This window comes from Triturus cristatus, chromosome 4_1 (genome assembly GCF_964204655.1).
Source record: "Triturus cristatus chromosome 4_1, aTriCri1.1, whole genome shotgun sequence".
In the NCBI taxonomy this organism is placed as follows: Eukaryota; Metazoa; Chordata; class Amphibia; order Caudata; family Salamandridae; genus Triturus; species Triturus cristatus.
In genome coordinates this window covers 53,908,801-53,922,168 of record NC_140585.1, presented here as the reverse complement: position 1 = coordinate 53,922,168, position 13,368 = coordinate 53,908,801, and positions in this window count along the sequence as shown.

The following is a 13,368-nucleotide window of genomic DNA, read 5'->3' as shown; positions in this document are numbered from 1 at the left end:
GAAGTTCCAACTCCTGTCTTTACTTTTCTGTTTGTTAAGTTATCTTTGCACTTACCTGGGGTTGGTACAATCATTTGTGGGAAGATTGCAGCATTTATAATAGAGATTCAATCACTGCCAGTGATATACCTTCGATATCCCTGCTGCCAAGAAGTGTGTGCTTTTTGTCTTTTTCTACCTTACCATGGTATCTGACTTAATGTCTTACGTTTGCTTTAACTCGTCTAAGAAGTGGTCAGACGGACGCGCGCTGCTCCCGGAAGATATACATCTATTTTGTCATCACTGAATATTTAGTCAAGGCTCCCAACATGTGACTCCAACCAGCTGCTGGATGTCAATTGAGCCCATAGAGGAGACTCCAACCGGCTGGTGGAGATCCTCTGAGCAACAGTGCCATTGCAGTTAGGAAGAACTCTCCTGATTGCGGTACTACTACTGAACTTGAACATTAGTGAAGTTTAACCTTGGAATTGATTCACGCCTCCAAATTCCTGATCTCATTCATTGAAGAGTCTGCTTTGTGGCTGTCCACTCCTCCGTTCACAGTCCTGAGGAAGACGTGCTCTGATGCATACCAGTGTGCGCTGCTTCCAGGGTCGAAACGTCGACATCTAACATATGTCCACACAGTTCTCTTGATCATGATTTGATTCATCAATGGGTCTCGCATTCCATGTGTAAAATCATATAGGACAAAATGTAAGGAGCCGGAGGACGCGACAAACCGGAAGGGTGGCAGCCAATCAATCGGTGAACTACACAGACCGGAAACAGCCCGCGGTCTAGTGGTGCGTGGGAGGCGTGGTGATGGCAGGCAGGAACCTGAAATAGGGGAGAGCGGAACCAGGAAGCCGGGCAGCAGCAGCGCGGAGGAGGAGCCCGGCGGAGGAGAGAAGACGGCGAAAGAACAGGCGAACAAGCGGGAGGACCAGAAGGAGAATTACCTGCAGAAACATTGGTTAGTCCAGAAGGCAAAACAACATCACCCCTGGTGCTATTACAATTATGTACAGCAGACTGAACTTTCACAACTTTTCCCGCATTCCACCAATGCCCACCACGTACCATAATGGCACCACCACAAACTTTCTCGACACAGATAGGTTCAGCAAAGGACATACCACCTTTTTTGACAAAATGATGGTTGTTTCTGACCCGAACCATGTCCCCAGGACGCAAATTGACTGTCTTGGCTGACTTCTTTTGATAATACCTGTCGGACATCTTCTGCGCAACTTCGACTCGAGATTCTAAAGCAACATGATCCAACCAACATGAAACTTTGTCACAAACATTTCTTAAAAGCCAAGCTGGATAAAGAGCAGAAGTGGGTACTCTACCTTTGAGTGAAACAAAGGGTGCAACTATTGTGAGAGAATGTGGCGTTGTGCGATAACACCACAACATGGATCTGACAGCACCCTCCACATCAAAACAATTATGTTTAGCCCACTTAATGCATCCACCACAACCCTGTTCATCCTTTAAACCAGACCGTTGGTTTGCGGATGTCCAACCGAACTTCTTAAATGTTTCACGCCAAATTCATTCAAAAACACGCTCATTTCCTGATTGACAAACTGCAAACCATTATCAGAAACTAGAGCCTCTGGAAACCCTTCTCTTATAAAGATCTATTTAAGGAAAAGAATAGCATTGCTTGCTGTGGGAGAAGCACAAAACTTGACTTCAGGCCACTTGCTGTGAAAATCCATTAACACAAACGCAAAGCGTAAGTTGTAGGGAAGAAAATTGAACGAACCCACCAAATCAATCCCCACCTTAAGCCATGGCTTTACAGGAAAAGAGATGAGCTGAAGAGGAGATCTGGGAATGTCGTATTTTGGGGTGTCTAATCACTTGTTTCTCTGTGAGTGAGTAGGAGAGCAAGTGACACACTATAGCTAGTCAGTCCTGGGCTTATGGGTACTCAGGTGGTAGGATGACTCAGTCCCTACTCACTAAGAACCCATAATCCTACGCATAGCTCTGTTCTTGGGCAGAATCCCTGCAACAGGGCCCTCTCTAAATTGTGTCCTGTCTGACATCCTACCCTGGAAGGCTTGATCAGTATCTTTATTTGGGTCACAACCCTGCCCCTTGGAATGCAGGTGCCAATTCTACCCCTTCTTAACCAACCCAAGAAGACCCCTCAAAGTCAGAGGTCTGCAATTTCTTTTGAGCCCCTAGATTATGGCTGTATTATTAGGAATGCACAAATGTTACTGTCCCCCCAGAAATTGGCTGTGAATTGGAGACAGTCAGATAGGCACACAGAGCCACGTGCACAGAAATGCCCACTTTCTCAAAGTGGTATTTCCAACGTCGTATTGTCGGATCTACTCGCTCCACCGGAGAGGGTTTGCTATTTTGAATTCATCAATATCAAACACTATACTGCCACACTTCTGCATGCACGAAATCCAGCTTCTGCACCTTTCCACAGAACCCTCACATCAATCCAATGCGGGAAATATGCCCTACTGGACCGAACACACCACCTGGTGCCATTCATTACCAGTGCATGTAGAACAAACGCACACATGCCCTACCTCTTCCCGACACTGCACCCTGTCACTAGGAAGTACTCCGATATAGCAAGAGAATTGCAGAACCTTTCCAAGTAGCTTTTTAAATCCCAAGCCAAGTAACAGTAACCTGCACACACAGACCCCGTCATGGCAAACCAGTGGCACGTTTAAAGAGCTACCTCCGTGGGTGGCACAACCAGTGCTGCAGGCCGATGGAGGAACCTTTGAGTTACATGTTCTAGATATATATCTCACCTATAGACAAAGGATTTACAGCTAACTCAATTCAGCCAATCATGTCTACACTAATCACCAGTATGCATATGACGGGCACAGCGTTTTGGCACTAAATGGCAGTGTCAAAAGGGCTCAAAATCCTAAGTCTAGCACATAGATCAGCGGAAAACCGGAAGGGAGAAAAGCAAAAAAAGTCCAGGAAATGCACCATAGAAAGCGCCATTTCCAACAGAACTTATTAGGGCTGGTATGTAGGATACAAAATTACAGATCTGTGCAGTATGTGTATTAACCTATGTGGAAGCTTACGTTTGGCAATGAACCAACGTTATATGCTGAACTCACAAGCTGTTCCAGTAACATCAGAGCCTCGAGTGAGCAAGTCAGGTTTGCCGAAAGAGAGTAGCCTTGACGAAGTTAGTAGACGTGCTCTGCCCAACATCTCGTAAGCGATTTGTCACGTCGTTTTAGACAGTATTCTAACTTCCGAGAATTTCTCATTTATTAACGTGCCTTCAGGGTTTGACTACAGGCATCCCTTCAACTCCTCGAAGGACTCATGAAGCCCAGTGAAGGTCTCTGATCATGTATGTAATTAACCTCAATCACCACGGTAACATGATGATGTGCCAGCAATTTATGCTTTTTAAATGTTTATATGTTTGTAATGTCTTGTTAGTTCAATTATCACAGCATTTTCCCACTTTATACGCACTGTTTTGGTGTATTTTCACCACTATATAACCAGTGAATCACCAATGATTTTTAACCCATTGTAGACCAGAAGGTCGAGCAATTTTTTTAACCTTTTTCTTTCTCTTCGTACCTCTGCAAGACTTTTGAGATTTAAAGCAAACCAATTAGGTGCTCTATATATTTTGTTCCTTATTTTTGTTTATCACTTTAACTGTGCTGATAGCAACATCAGGAGTGGGAGCATCATTTCTCCTTTGAGGTCCCGACGAAAAGCCTTGGGGTAGGGCCTGAAACTAGTCGACCAACCAGGGAAACAGTAGGTAGTCACGCCTCTAGCATTTCCCGCTTGTCCCCAGATTTTTGTAACTTATTTAGGGGTAGAAAAAAAAAATTGTTTTTGTCACACTATTTTGATATTTTTAACGTTCACTTCCAAAACCCACTCCATCTTCATAACAAGACCACATAGGTGTATAGGTGTACAGGGACACCCTTATTTTTCTATTAAGTGCTCCCGCATATTTGTAGGTAGCAGCACGCCCCTGTCCATAGAGGGCAGGGATGGACCATGATGACGCATGCCACCGAGGCGAGACCTGGGGAAGGGGTGAGGGTTATTTGAAAGAAAACGTTTTTTCTTTCTTTACAGTCCTAGCAAGGAGTGCGCTTTCCTTCTGCAATACAAGGGAGGCAGGCATCCGTGGGTGGGAAAGCCAAAGCCTGTTGAGCTTGGCCAGCGCCCTAGTTTATGCAACACAACAATATTGTTTACATGATTATTGGGTTATCATAAACAATATCTTTAATCCAAAAACAGACAAACCGTTATCATAGGTTTCACTTTCCTTTACATAAGACCGGGTCTTCAAGACCATAATAAATACACAAAGAAAACATTTTATTAACAAAACGTCAATTATCGGGGAACAGCCATTACAACGCGGTTTTTACCACGCGCAGCTTTTACATCGCATGCGTTACAACGCATGCGATGTTACAACGCAATGCCATTACAACGCAAGTCTTTACATCGACTTGCGCTAGATGGCGTGCTAACATTACAAATAGTGTGGTTTACTATTCCAACACCTTCCCTACTGTTACGTGGACTGGAGTTGGAATAGTAAATTACACTTTTCTAATGTTAGCACGCCATCTAGTGCAAGTCGATGTAAAGACTTGCGTTGTAATGGCATAGCGTTGTAACATCGCATGCGTTACAACGCATGCGATGTAACTGCACGCGTTGTAATGACACGCGTTGTAATGTCATACATCCCAATTATCACCCAAAAGAGTACATGAAAACAATTTAAGATATCAAAACAATTGTTAATAAGGATGATATCTCAAATATATAGTATAAATTCACAATACATTTCCACAAGATTATATTGCTCACTTATGTGATATTCTTTTACACCTGTCCACATTTAATTTAATTATTAAAATATGACACTAAAAGTTATTTTACAGTATTTGTCTCTGTTAAATATATAGCCGTCCATATTTAATATTACACCATAAAGCAATTGACTTAAACACTAATGTTTGAAGAATGTGTGCTGTAGATACACATGCTTTGCTATAGTCTGCTATCTAGTGTTGGGCTCAGATGATTCCAAGTTGTTTTTGTTCCAAGAAGTTGTCTTAGAGTCACATGGCTTTGTGACTCCTCCTCTTGGTAATACAGCGCATGGTCATCGACGCCATCTTCAGATTGTTTTTTTTACGCTGATGGGTTCGAATGTAAAATCTCGCAATCCAGTTTGAGTCACCTTCGGGCTCCCTTCAGTCCATTATATCTATTGACGGTATCTTAATACCTCCCATACTTAGACTCTACATAGCAGGATTAGTCTCAGGCAAAAACGTCTACATTTCCAATGCTCTCGGAGAATGACCTGCTAATGGAACTCAATTTGTTCCAATTCTGTCCGAAGTTCCACTCCAAATACCCTCACACCGACCAACATCCCATTTGTAACTTATGCCTCTCGCCCGAAGTGAGCTGTGAGGCCTGCACGTCTCTTCAGTCAAAAAAGACGCTTAGGGACCGACATGTTAGAAGACAAGGAATGCAGGGCAAACAAACGGACAATATCTCCGGCATCTTGGGTCGGCAAGAGGAGGACAAAGACAGCAGCACAGGAGGAATCACTTTCCAAATCCGAGCCTCAAATAGAAGACGTTTCTGCTACTCTTCAAGCGGCACAGAAGCGAAGTACTGTGAACACTTTCACACCTGCTCCAAAGCCCAAATCATCAGTTCCCACAAAAACAAAATGCTCACGGGCCACCACTGCACACAAGCCATTGTGTGCACCGAAAACCTGACTCTGAAGCCTCGCCCTCCGGCTCGGCTCCGGAAGTTCAGCCTAAAGCACGGGCCTCTACATCCACTCCATCCGAGACCATAACACATCGGTCTTCAGTCTCAGCACCAAAAACAAGACTTATTTCGGAACGGAATGTTCCTCCTTGGAAGACAAAGCTTCCACCACCAAAATGCTTTGCTGTCGGTCCAAAAACTTCTCCGGAGCCAGTCCTCGAGCAATTTCACGAAAAGCTCAGTCCAAAACAAAAAAAACGCTCCAAATTCAGCTAGGAACAAAGAAAATAATAGTACAGCCACCAAAACAACATACTCCCAAGAACCAGTTGAGTTTTGAAGAGGCTTTGGGCATTCCTGTTCAACCCCTAAAGAAGAAGAGAAAGAATGCTGCAACTAGTCCATTACACATTACCATTCCTACTTTAACTATACCACAAACACCGGCTACTCCACCCCCTCACTCACCACAGTTGTCTGAATCAGGTAACGGATCTCCTCAGTCAACAGTAGGGGACGATCAGGATGTCCCAGATGATACAAACCCAGGGGACCCTTGGGATGATTATAATATTGACCCTCACGCTGACACTGATCCTGATTTATACCCCAGCCGTCCATCACCAGCAGATGATACATCTGCTTATCAGGATCTCATAGCCAGAGCAGCCACATTTCAGCAGGTGCCTTTATATAAGGTCTCAGTAGAGGAGGATTTCCTCCAGTAGACTTGGTCTACTGCACAAAGAGGGGCACAATATTTACCACTGCTCAAAGACATGACACTTCACTCAGATGAACGTTTTAAACACCCAGTGAAAGCAAGGATAATTACTCCACACATTGACAAAAAAACACAAACCACCACCATCAGACCCCATTTTTATTAGAGGTCAATTAACTCCAGACTCTTTAGTGGTGTCCAATGCAAGGAAAAGAGTGAACTCCCAAACAACTGGCGAGGCACCACCGTTCAAGAAGAAATCCAAACTCATGAATGCCTCTGGGAAAAGAGCTGCAGCACAAGCAGCTATTCATTGGTGTATAGCCAATAGCCAAGCTTTGCTTGCAAGCTATGAATGGGCCCACTGGGACGAAATAGAGAGGCTTCTCCAACACCTCGCAGAGGACCACAGAGAGAGGTGAAGAGATTGTCAATGAAGGCAAGCTTATCACCAACAATTCCATTAAGTGTGCACTAGTTGCAGCTGTCACTGCTGCCAGGGGTTTAAATGCCAGTGCCCTAATACGTAGGCATGCATGGTTAAGGGTATCAGGATTCAAACCTAAAGAACAACAAACAGTATTATATCTCCTGTTTGATAAAGAACATCTTTTCGGCACTCAAGTGGACGTAGCCCTTGAGAAAATGGCAAAATCAATGGGACCTCTACAAACTAACCCCCCCCCCCCCGAGGTTCCTTTCATAGGCCCAATTACAAACAGTGGACAAGAACACCTACCACAGATACATCTGTGTCACAATATAAAAGTCAGGGACAAACCTCAACAACAAAAACCTTCTACGGAGGTTCTTACAGAGGTAACAATTTTAAAGGAAAAGGCATAGGAAACAGTACCCGTTCCGTAAATGCCAACAATAAGCAATGACACCTTTACCTTTCCCCCACAACACTAGACACCGGTTGGGGGTCGTCTTCAATAGTTTCTCAAAAATTGAATTCAATTACAACAGACAATGGGTCTTAGACATTATCCAACATGGTTATTGTCTGCAGCTCATAACAACTGCTCCAAATACCCCACCTCGCAAACACAAAATATCCACACAAAATCAAATCCTTCTGCAACGAGTGGTAACAGCTCTGTTGCAAAAATGAGCAATAGAAGTACCACAGATTCCAATTTCTAAAAAAACATTATCAATTCAAGGTTCTCCCCTCTGGCATTACCACTGCACCAAGAGTATTCACAAAATTTCTGGCAGATTTTTTACAGCACATCTATGCCGAGAAAATATTCATGTCTTCCCATATCTAGATGACTGGCTAATCAAAGCAAACACATTCAATCTTTGCAAACAAAACACTCAAAAGAGCCTAAATTTGCTACATCAACTAGGGTTTACCGTCAACCTACAAAAATGCCAGCAGCAACTCAGTCGTATCGAGGGGCCATACTCAACACCACGTTAGCGTTCGCATACCCAAACGCAGACAGAATACACAGCATAACATTCTGTGGTCACTCGGTCATATAGGATATCCAGGCGTAGAGTGGTGTTACTGTACAGTTTAATAGTTTAAATGAAAAGGGAAGGAAGGACAAACCTGGGATGGATATCTCTTAAGCATAAATGGGAAACAAGCAGTCTTAGCAGATGAGATGGGAAATAAACAGTCTTAGCGGTGTCAGTTTCCTCACTGTACACTGGGATGGTTCCTTTCTCCTGAGGTCCTGGTCAGTCGTCTCCTGCTTCCTTGTGTCCCATCGGAAGAAGGGGGTTGACATATGTCCATTAAAGCAAGCAAATACAAGACAAAGTCAGGCATCTGTGTCTTATTCCAAATCACACTTTAACCCTTCACCACCACCCAGGGTGCTCTCGTGCTTTTTGTCAGTGCAGCATGCTCTTTACCCCAATGAGTGGTAAAGCATTATTTGTGCCCATTCCTCGACCTACCCAATGTAAAGAAGTTTAGGAAGGGTACTTACCTTGAACTATGGCCCTCTGGGGTCATAGCTGAGGGAGTCACACTGCCCTTCTCTCATCCGGTACAGCTTGACTGGTGGGCAGTGCCTTGTGGCGTCAATTCTCCAGGTTCCGCAGTTCCTTCTTCTGCGCTTCCTGTGTGCTCGCTGGGGCCTCTATTTATCTCCTGTAGCATCGGCGTCTGTAGTGCTAGAGGCACTCTTGTGGTCTGACACCCTGTGATGACCTTTGACCACCATTACTTTAACTGACTTTAGTGTGTTATTTTATCCTAGCCTGAATGTACAACGTCCTGCATATGCCTTGTTTCTTTCTTGTAATCATGCAGTCTGTCAGTGAGAGCTGTCACGGAGAAGGACAGCCTTGCAAAGAACAGAACGTGTGGGATGCGTATTTGAAAGCATGAGAGGGAGAGAGAGGTGTGGAATGTACTTTTTGGTCTCGAAGGGGTGTTGCGAGCAGTGGTGCACAAATGTGCACTGTGTTGTACATTGAGAGATGAAGTATGTGATGCTATAAGCAGTGGTGCACAAATGTGCACTGTGTTGTACATTGAGAGATAAAGTATGTGATACTATAAGCAGTGGTGCACAAATGTGCACTGTGTTGTACATTGAGAGATGAAGTATGTAATTCTATGAGCAGTGGTGCACAAATGTGCTATGTGCTGTACATTTGGAAGTATTATGAAGTTCTTACTATTGGCTTTGACATGGCCTCATGTCATCCTGAATTCTGACTCTGCCTGGTTTGAGCTTTATCTGCGCGCACAGCAACGCTTGCAAGTTGTTTGGGTTAATCACATTCAAGGATTGTTTTTGTGAGAGATTGTTTAATGTACCCTGGAAGGCTTTTGTGAGCTTCGTTAAGATAAAGGTTGGAACATGCGAGACTGTAGAGGGAAAGTGGGAACTCCTTCCTGCCATTTAATGCTTGCTTGGGAGCTGGCCAGTCCTGGTAAGATTCCTTTGCCAGAGGGGGAAGGTTTCTCGAACCTTCTAGTGCGAGGTTTGAGACTATAAAGCTGGTGTTTGTTAACAGTTGAGTTGGGTGCTCACGTACTGATTAGACGTACTGCTGTAAGACAAACGGAACTTGAGTCCCATACGAGAGTCCAAGCCAGCTGTGAACAGGGCCCCCAGCGCGAATTGGGAAGGATGTCGAGTGAACGATCGGGTGAGGTGATTTGGTTCTGACTAGTGCCATTGTGATGCGTGGTTCCAGTGGCTGTGGTCATTTGATGTGTTTTCTTTGTGATGTGTGAGTGAGTCAAGGTGCACCTCCAAAGTAATCATTTGATTTATTCAGTGTATATATATCTTTCTGATCTCTTGCAGGATGTCCAGTATATTTGCTTGAGTTTCATCTATTCGTTAGTATTATTCATGCATTTAACTGTTGCATTTATCAAGAGTGTTAAATATTGCTTGCATATGAATATATATCGCTATGTGTATTTGAATTTGATTAATTTTGGCATGCTGGTTTTGTGTTTGAGTCACTTGATATTTGGGAGTCTGCATTAACCGATATATTTTGCCTTCCTATCTAAAATATTCAATTAATAAACATGTGTGTGTCACTTTAAATGCACCTGAATTTGTTTTCTTGCCTCGCCTTAAGAGAGTGCTGGGTTTTGTTTCATCCCCTCGTCATTTGGGAGTGCTGTTTTACGTGTGTTGTTTTAAGGTGCAGTAGTGCATTTGCCTCCTCTTAGTAGTGCAGGGTTCAGGTGTGTTCTTTTGTGTCAATTACAAGCACTACAGTGTCTCTCCTCTTGACCCAGTTCTTGATTCCGGTCCCTTATGGTGCGTGGCGTCCTTTTCTTTCTCCACCGCCTTCCGCGATCCCTCCGCTAGTGTTCTGCCCCCTTTTTGACGCGTCTGCGCTACGTCTTTTGAAATAGCTAGAGTGCCGCATTCAATCTCCTGACGCAGCAGCTCCACCGCCATGTCGGAAATCCCACCTGGGAACGATACAGGATTACACACTCATTCAACAGTTTCAGACAGGAACTCACATTCCTGCCAAAACATTTCACATAGGCATTGTGGCATCTTGTATTCATAAAGTTCCACGTGCCAGACTAAATATTAGACCTCTACAACGATGTCTCTCTCAACAATGGACTCAACCTGGTCAACTTCATGGTGTAGTGTTGGTAAACAGCCGCACAGATCACTCTGTGCAGTGGTGGCATCCACAGAATCTATCCAAGAGTTGGCCGTTTCTGAACCCAGTTCCCCAAATAGTTTTAACAACAGATGCTTCTCTAATAGGTTGGGGAGCACATCTCCACAACCTCACTATTCAGAGAGTGTGGGACTCCAAACAGAAACCTCTCCATATCATTCACCTAGAGGTGCAAGCTGTTCATCTAGCAATGAAATCCTTTCCAATTCACCTACAGCACAAAGTTGTCCTAATTTTAACAGACAATATGACAACTATGTATTATTTACAAAAACAGGGGGGGGGCACTCTCTCCAATTATCTCACTTAGTGCGGAAAATATGGAAGTTAGAAATGCACCACAACATGCAACTGCTGGCAGAACATGTCCAAGGGACAAGCAATCAAATTGTGGACTCTCTCAGCAAAAGTCAACAACAGGTCCACGAATGGGAAATTCACCCCAACGTCCTTCAAGCTTACCTTCACAATTGGGGGTTTCCAGAGATAGACCTATTTGCAAACAAAAGAAAATGCAAAATATCCACACTTCTCAAGCAGGTACCTACACCATCAATCCGAGGGCAATGCTCTATGGATGAACTGGACATCTCTCACCATGATACTATTAGCTCCAACATGGGCTTGACAAACATGGTTTTCAACACTCATAGAGATGTCTCTAGCTCCACTCGAGAAGCTTCACCTCAACCCAGACTGTCTCACACAGAACCATGGGACACTAAGGCATCCCACTCCGAAAGAAATTAATCTTGCAATTTGGCTTCTGAAGTGTTAGAATTTGGAAACTTAAATTTACCTCAAGGTTGAATAAACTTTCGTAAACCTACCACAAGAAAGTGTTATGCAGCAAAATGGAAACATTTTTTAAGGTTCTGCCACAAACAAGACATCAACCCTCTTCAGGCAATGGTACAAATGATTGTTCTGTATCTATTGCATATACAAACTGCAGAGTTAGCATACAGTTCTGTAAGATTACATCTTGCAGCTGTTACGGCATATGTGCAAAACAGGAAACACGTCAGTGTTGAAAATTCCAGTTATCAAAGCCTTTATGGAGAGACTTAAAAGGGTAATTCCTCCTAGAATTCCGCCTGCTCTAGCATGGAACTTAAACATTGTCCTAACAAGAGTAATGGGTTCTCCTCTTGAACCGTTACACTCCTGCCAATTGCAGTACCTTTCATGGAAACTTACTTTGTCAATTGCTATCACTTCCCTTAGAAGAGTCAGTGAAATTCAGGTGCTAACTCTTGAAGAGCCTTTCTTTCAACTAAAACGTGACAGAGTAGTGCTCAGACCTAACCCAAAATTCCTACCAAAAGTGGTTTCTAATTTCTATATTAATCAATCCATTGATTTACCTCATTTTTCCCGTAACCATAAACAATTGCAGAAAGGGCACTACACACATTAGATGTTAAAAGAGTACAAATGTTTATTGACTTTGCCCCTCCTCGCATAGGAGAAGCAGTTTCAAAATCAAGCAGTTCAAGATGGATAGTTTAATGCATCCAAAAATGCTATATTAAAGCTAAAACACTTCTACCTGTTCCCTTAAAAGCTCACTCTACTATGATAGTTGGAGCTTCCATGGCCTTCTTAGGTAACATAACTATTGCTGAAATTTGTAAAGCAGCAACATGGTCTACTACTCCACATACTTTTACAAAGCATTATTGTGGGAACGTATTGTAATGCCATATGTTGGTCAAGCAGTACTGAAAACTCTTTTTCAAACAACTGCAACCCCCACATGTTTTTTTTTTAAAACATATTTTTTTGCCTTTTGTATGTAACATTGTTCATGATAATCCAGCTTTATATTCATTTATTCATTGGCATGTACTTCTGCCTTATATTACATTAGTTTTGTCTGTATAATATATCCGTTAGTTCAGCATCACATGAAGATTAATTCTAGGAATACTTCCTATCATGCATTTGTGCAAGAACATCCCTCCTTCCCCCAACTTTCCCTAACTACCCCCACCCTCCCCCGCACTGCTGTCTCCTAGGGTATTGTGCAACATCCTTCTGAGTTTCACTATTAACATATGTCTTGTATATCAGTAGTGCTTGGGCACTCCCTGTCAATCTTGTTTTTTGTTTTTTGTTGTTGTTTGTATTTAACTGGGTACCTTAACTTGTATGGGCCATGCTCCCCTGGCGCTTGTTCTATTTCCCCTTCCTGTTCCCGCCTCACGGGGCTCCCTTGTCTGGATGGTCCCATAGAGGTGGTGGATTCATTTCGTCCACCAACACCTCCCAAGCTTGTGGTCTCTCAACCATGCCTATACCCCTTCTCGCATTTCTGAGCAGGATTCTGCCCTCGCAATGTGCCTATTTCTCCAGCTCTCGCTTCCATCTGTGAATGCTGGGGCCATTTGGTACTTTCCATTTACTTGTTATTTCTCGCTTCGCCAGTATAAATGCTAGGTCTTAAAATTTATCAGTAACTTTAGTCTTAGCTGTGTGAGGGAACATGTTAAGTAAAACGTGTTCTGTCGTGCATGGTACTACCCGCTCTGTAATTCGCGCAGTTCCCCTATCACTTCCTGCCTAAAGATTGGCAACTCCACATCATGTTCATAAAATTTGCTACATTTACTCTGCATCGCGGGCATTCCACATCTTCCCTGTGGAAGAACCGATTGATTCTGTCCGGGGTGATGTACGCCCGATGCAGCGTGTAGAAG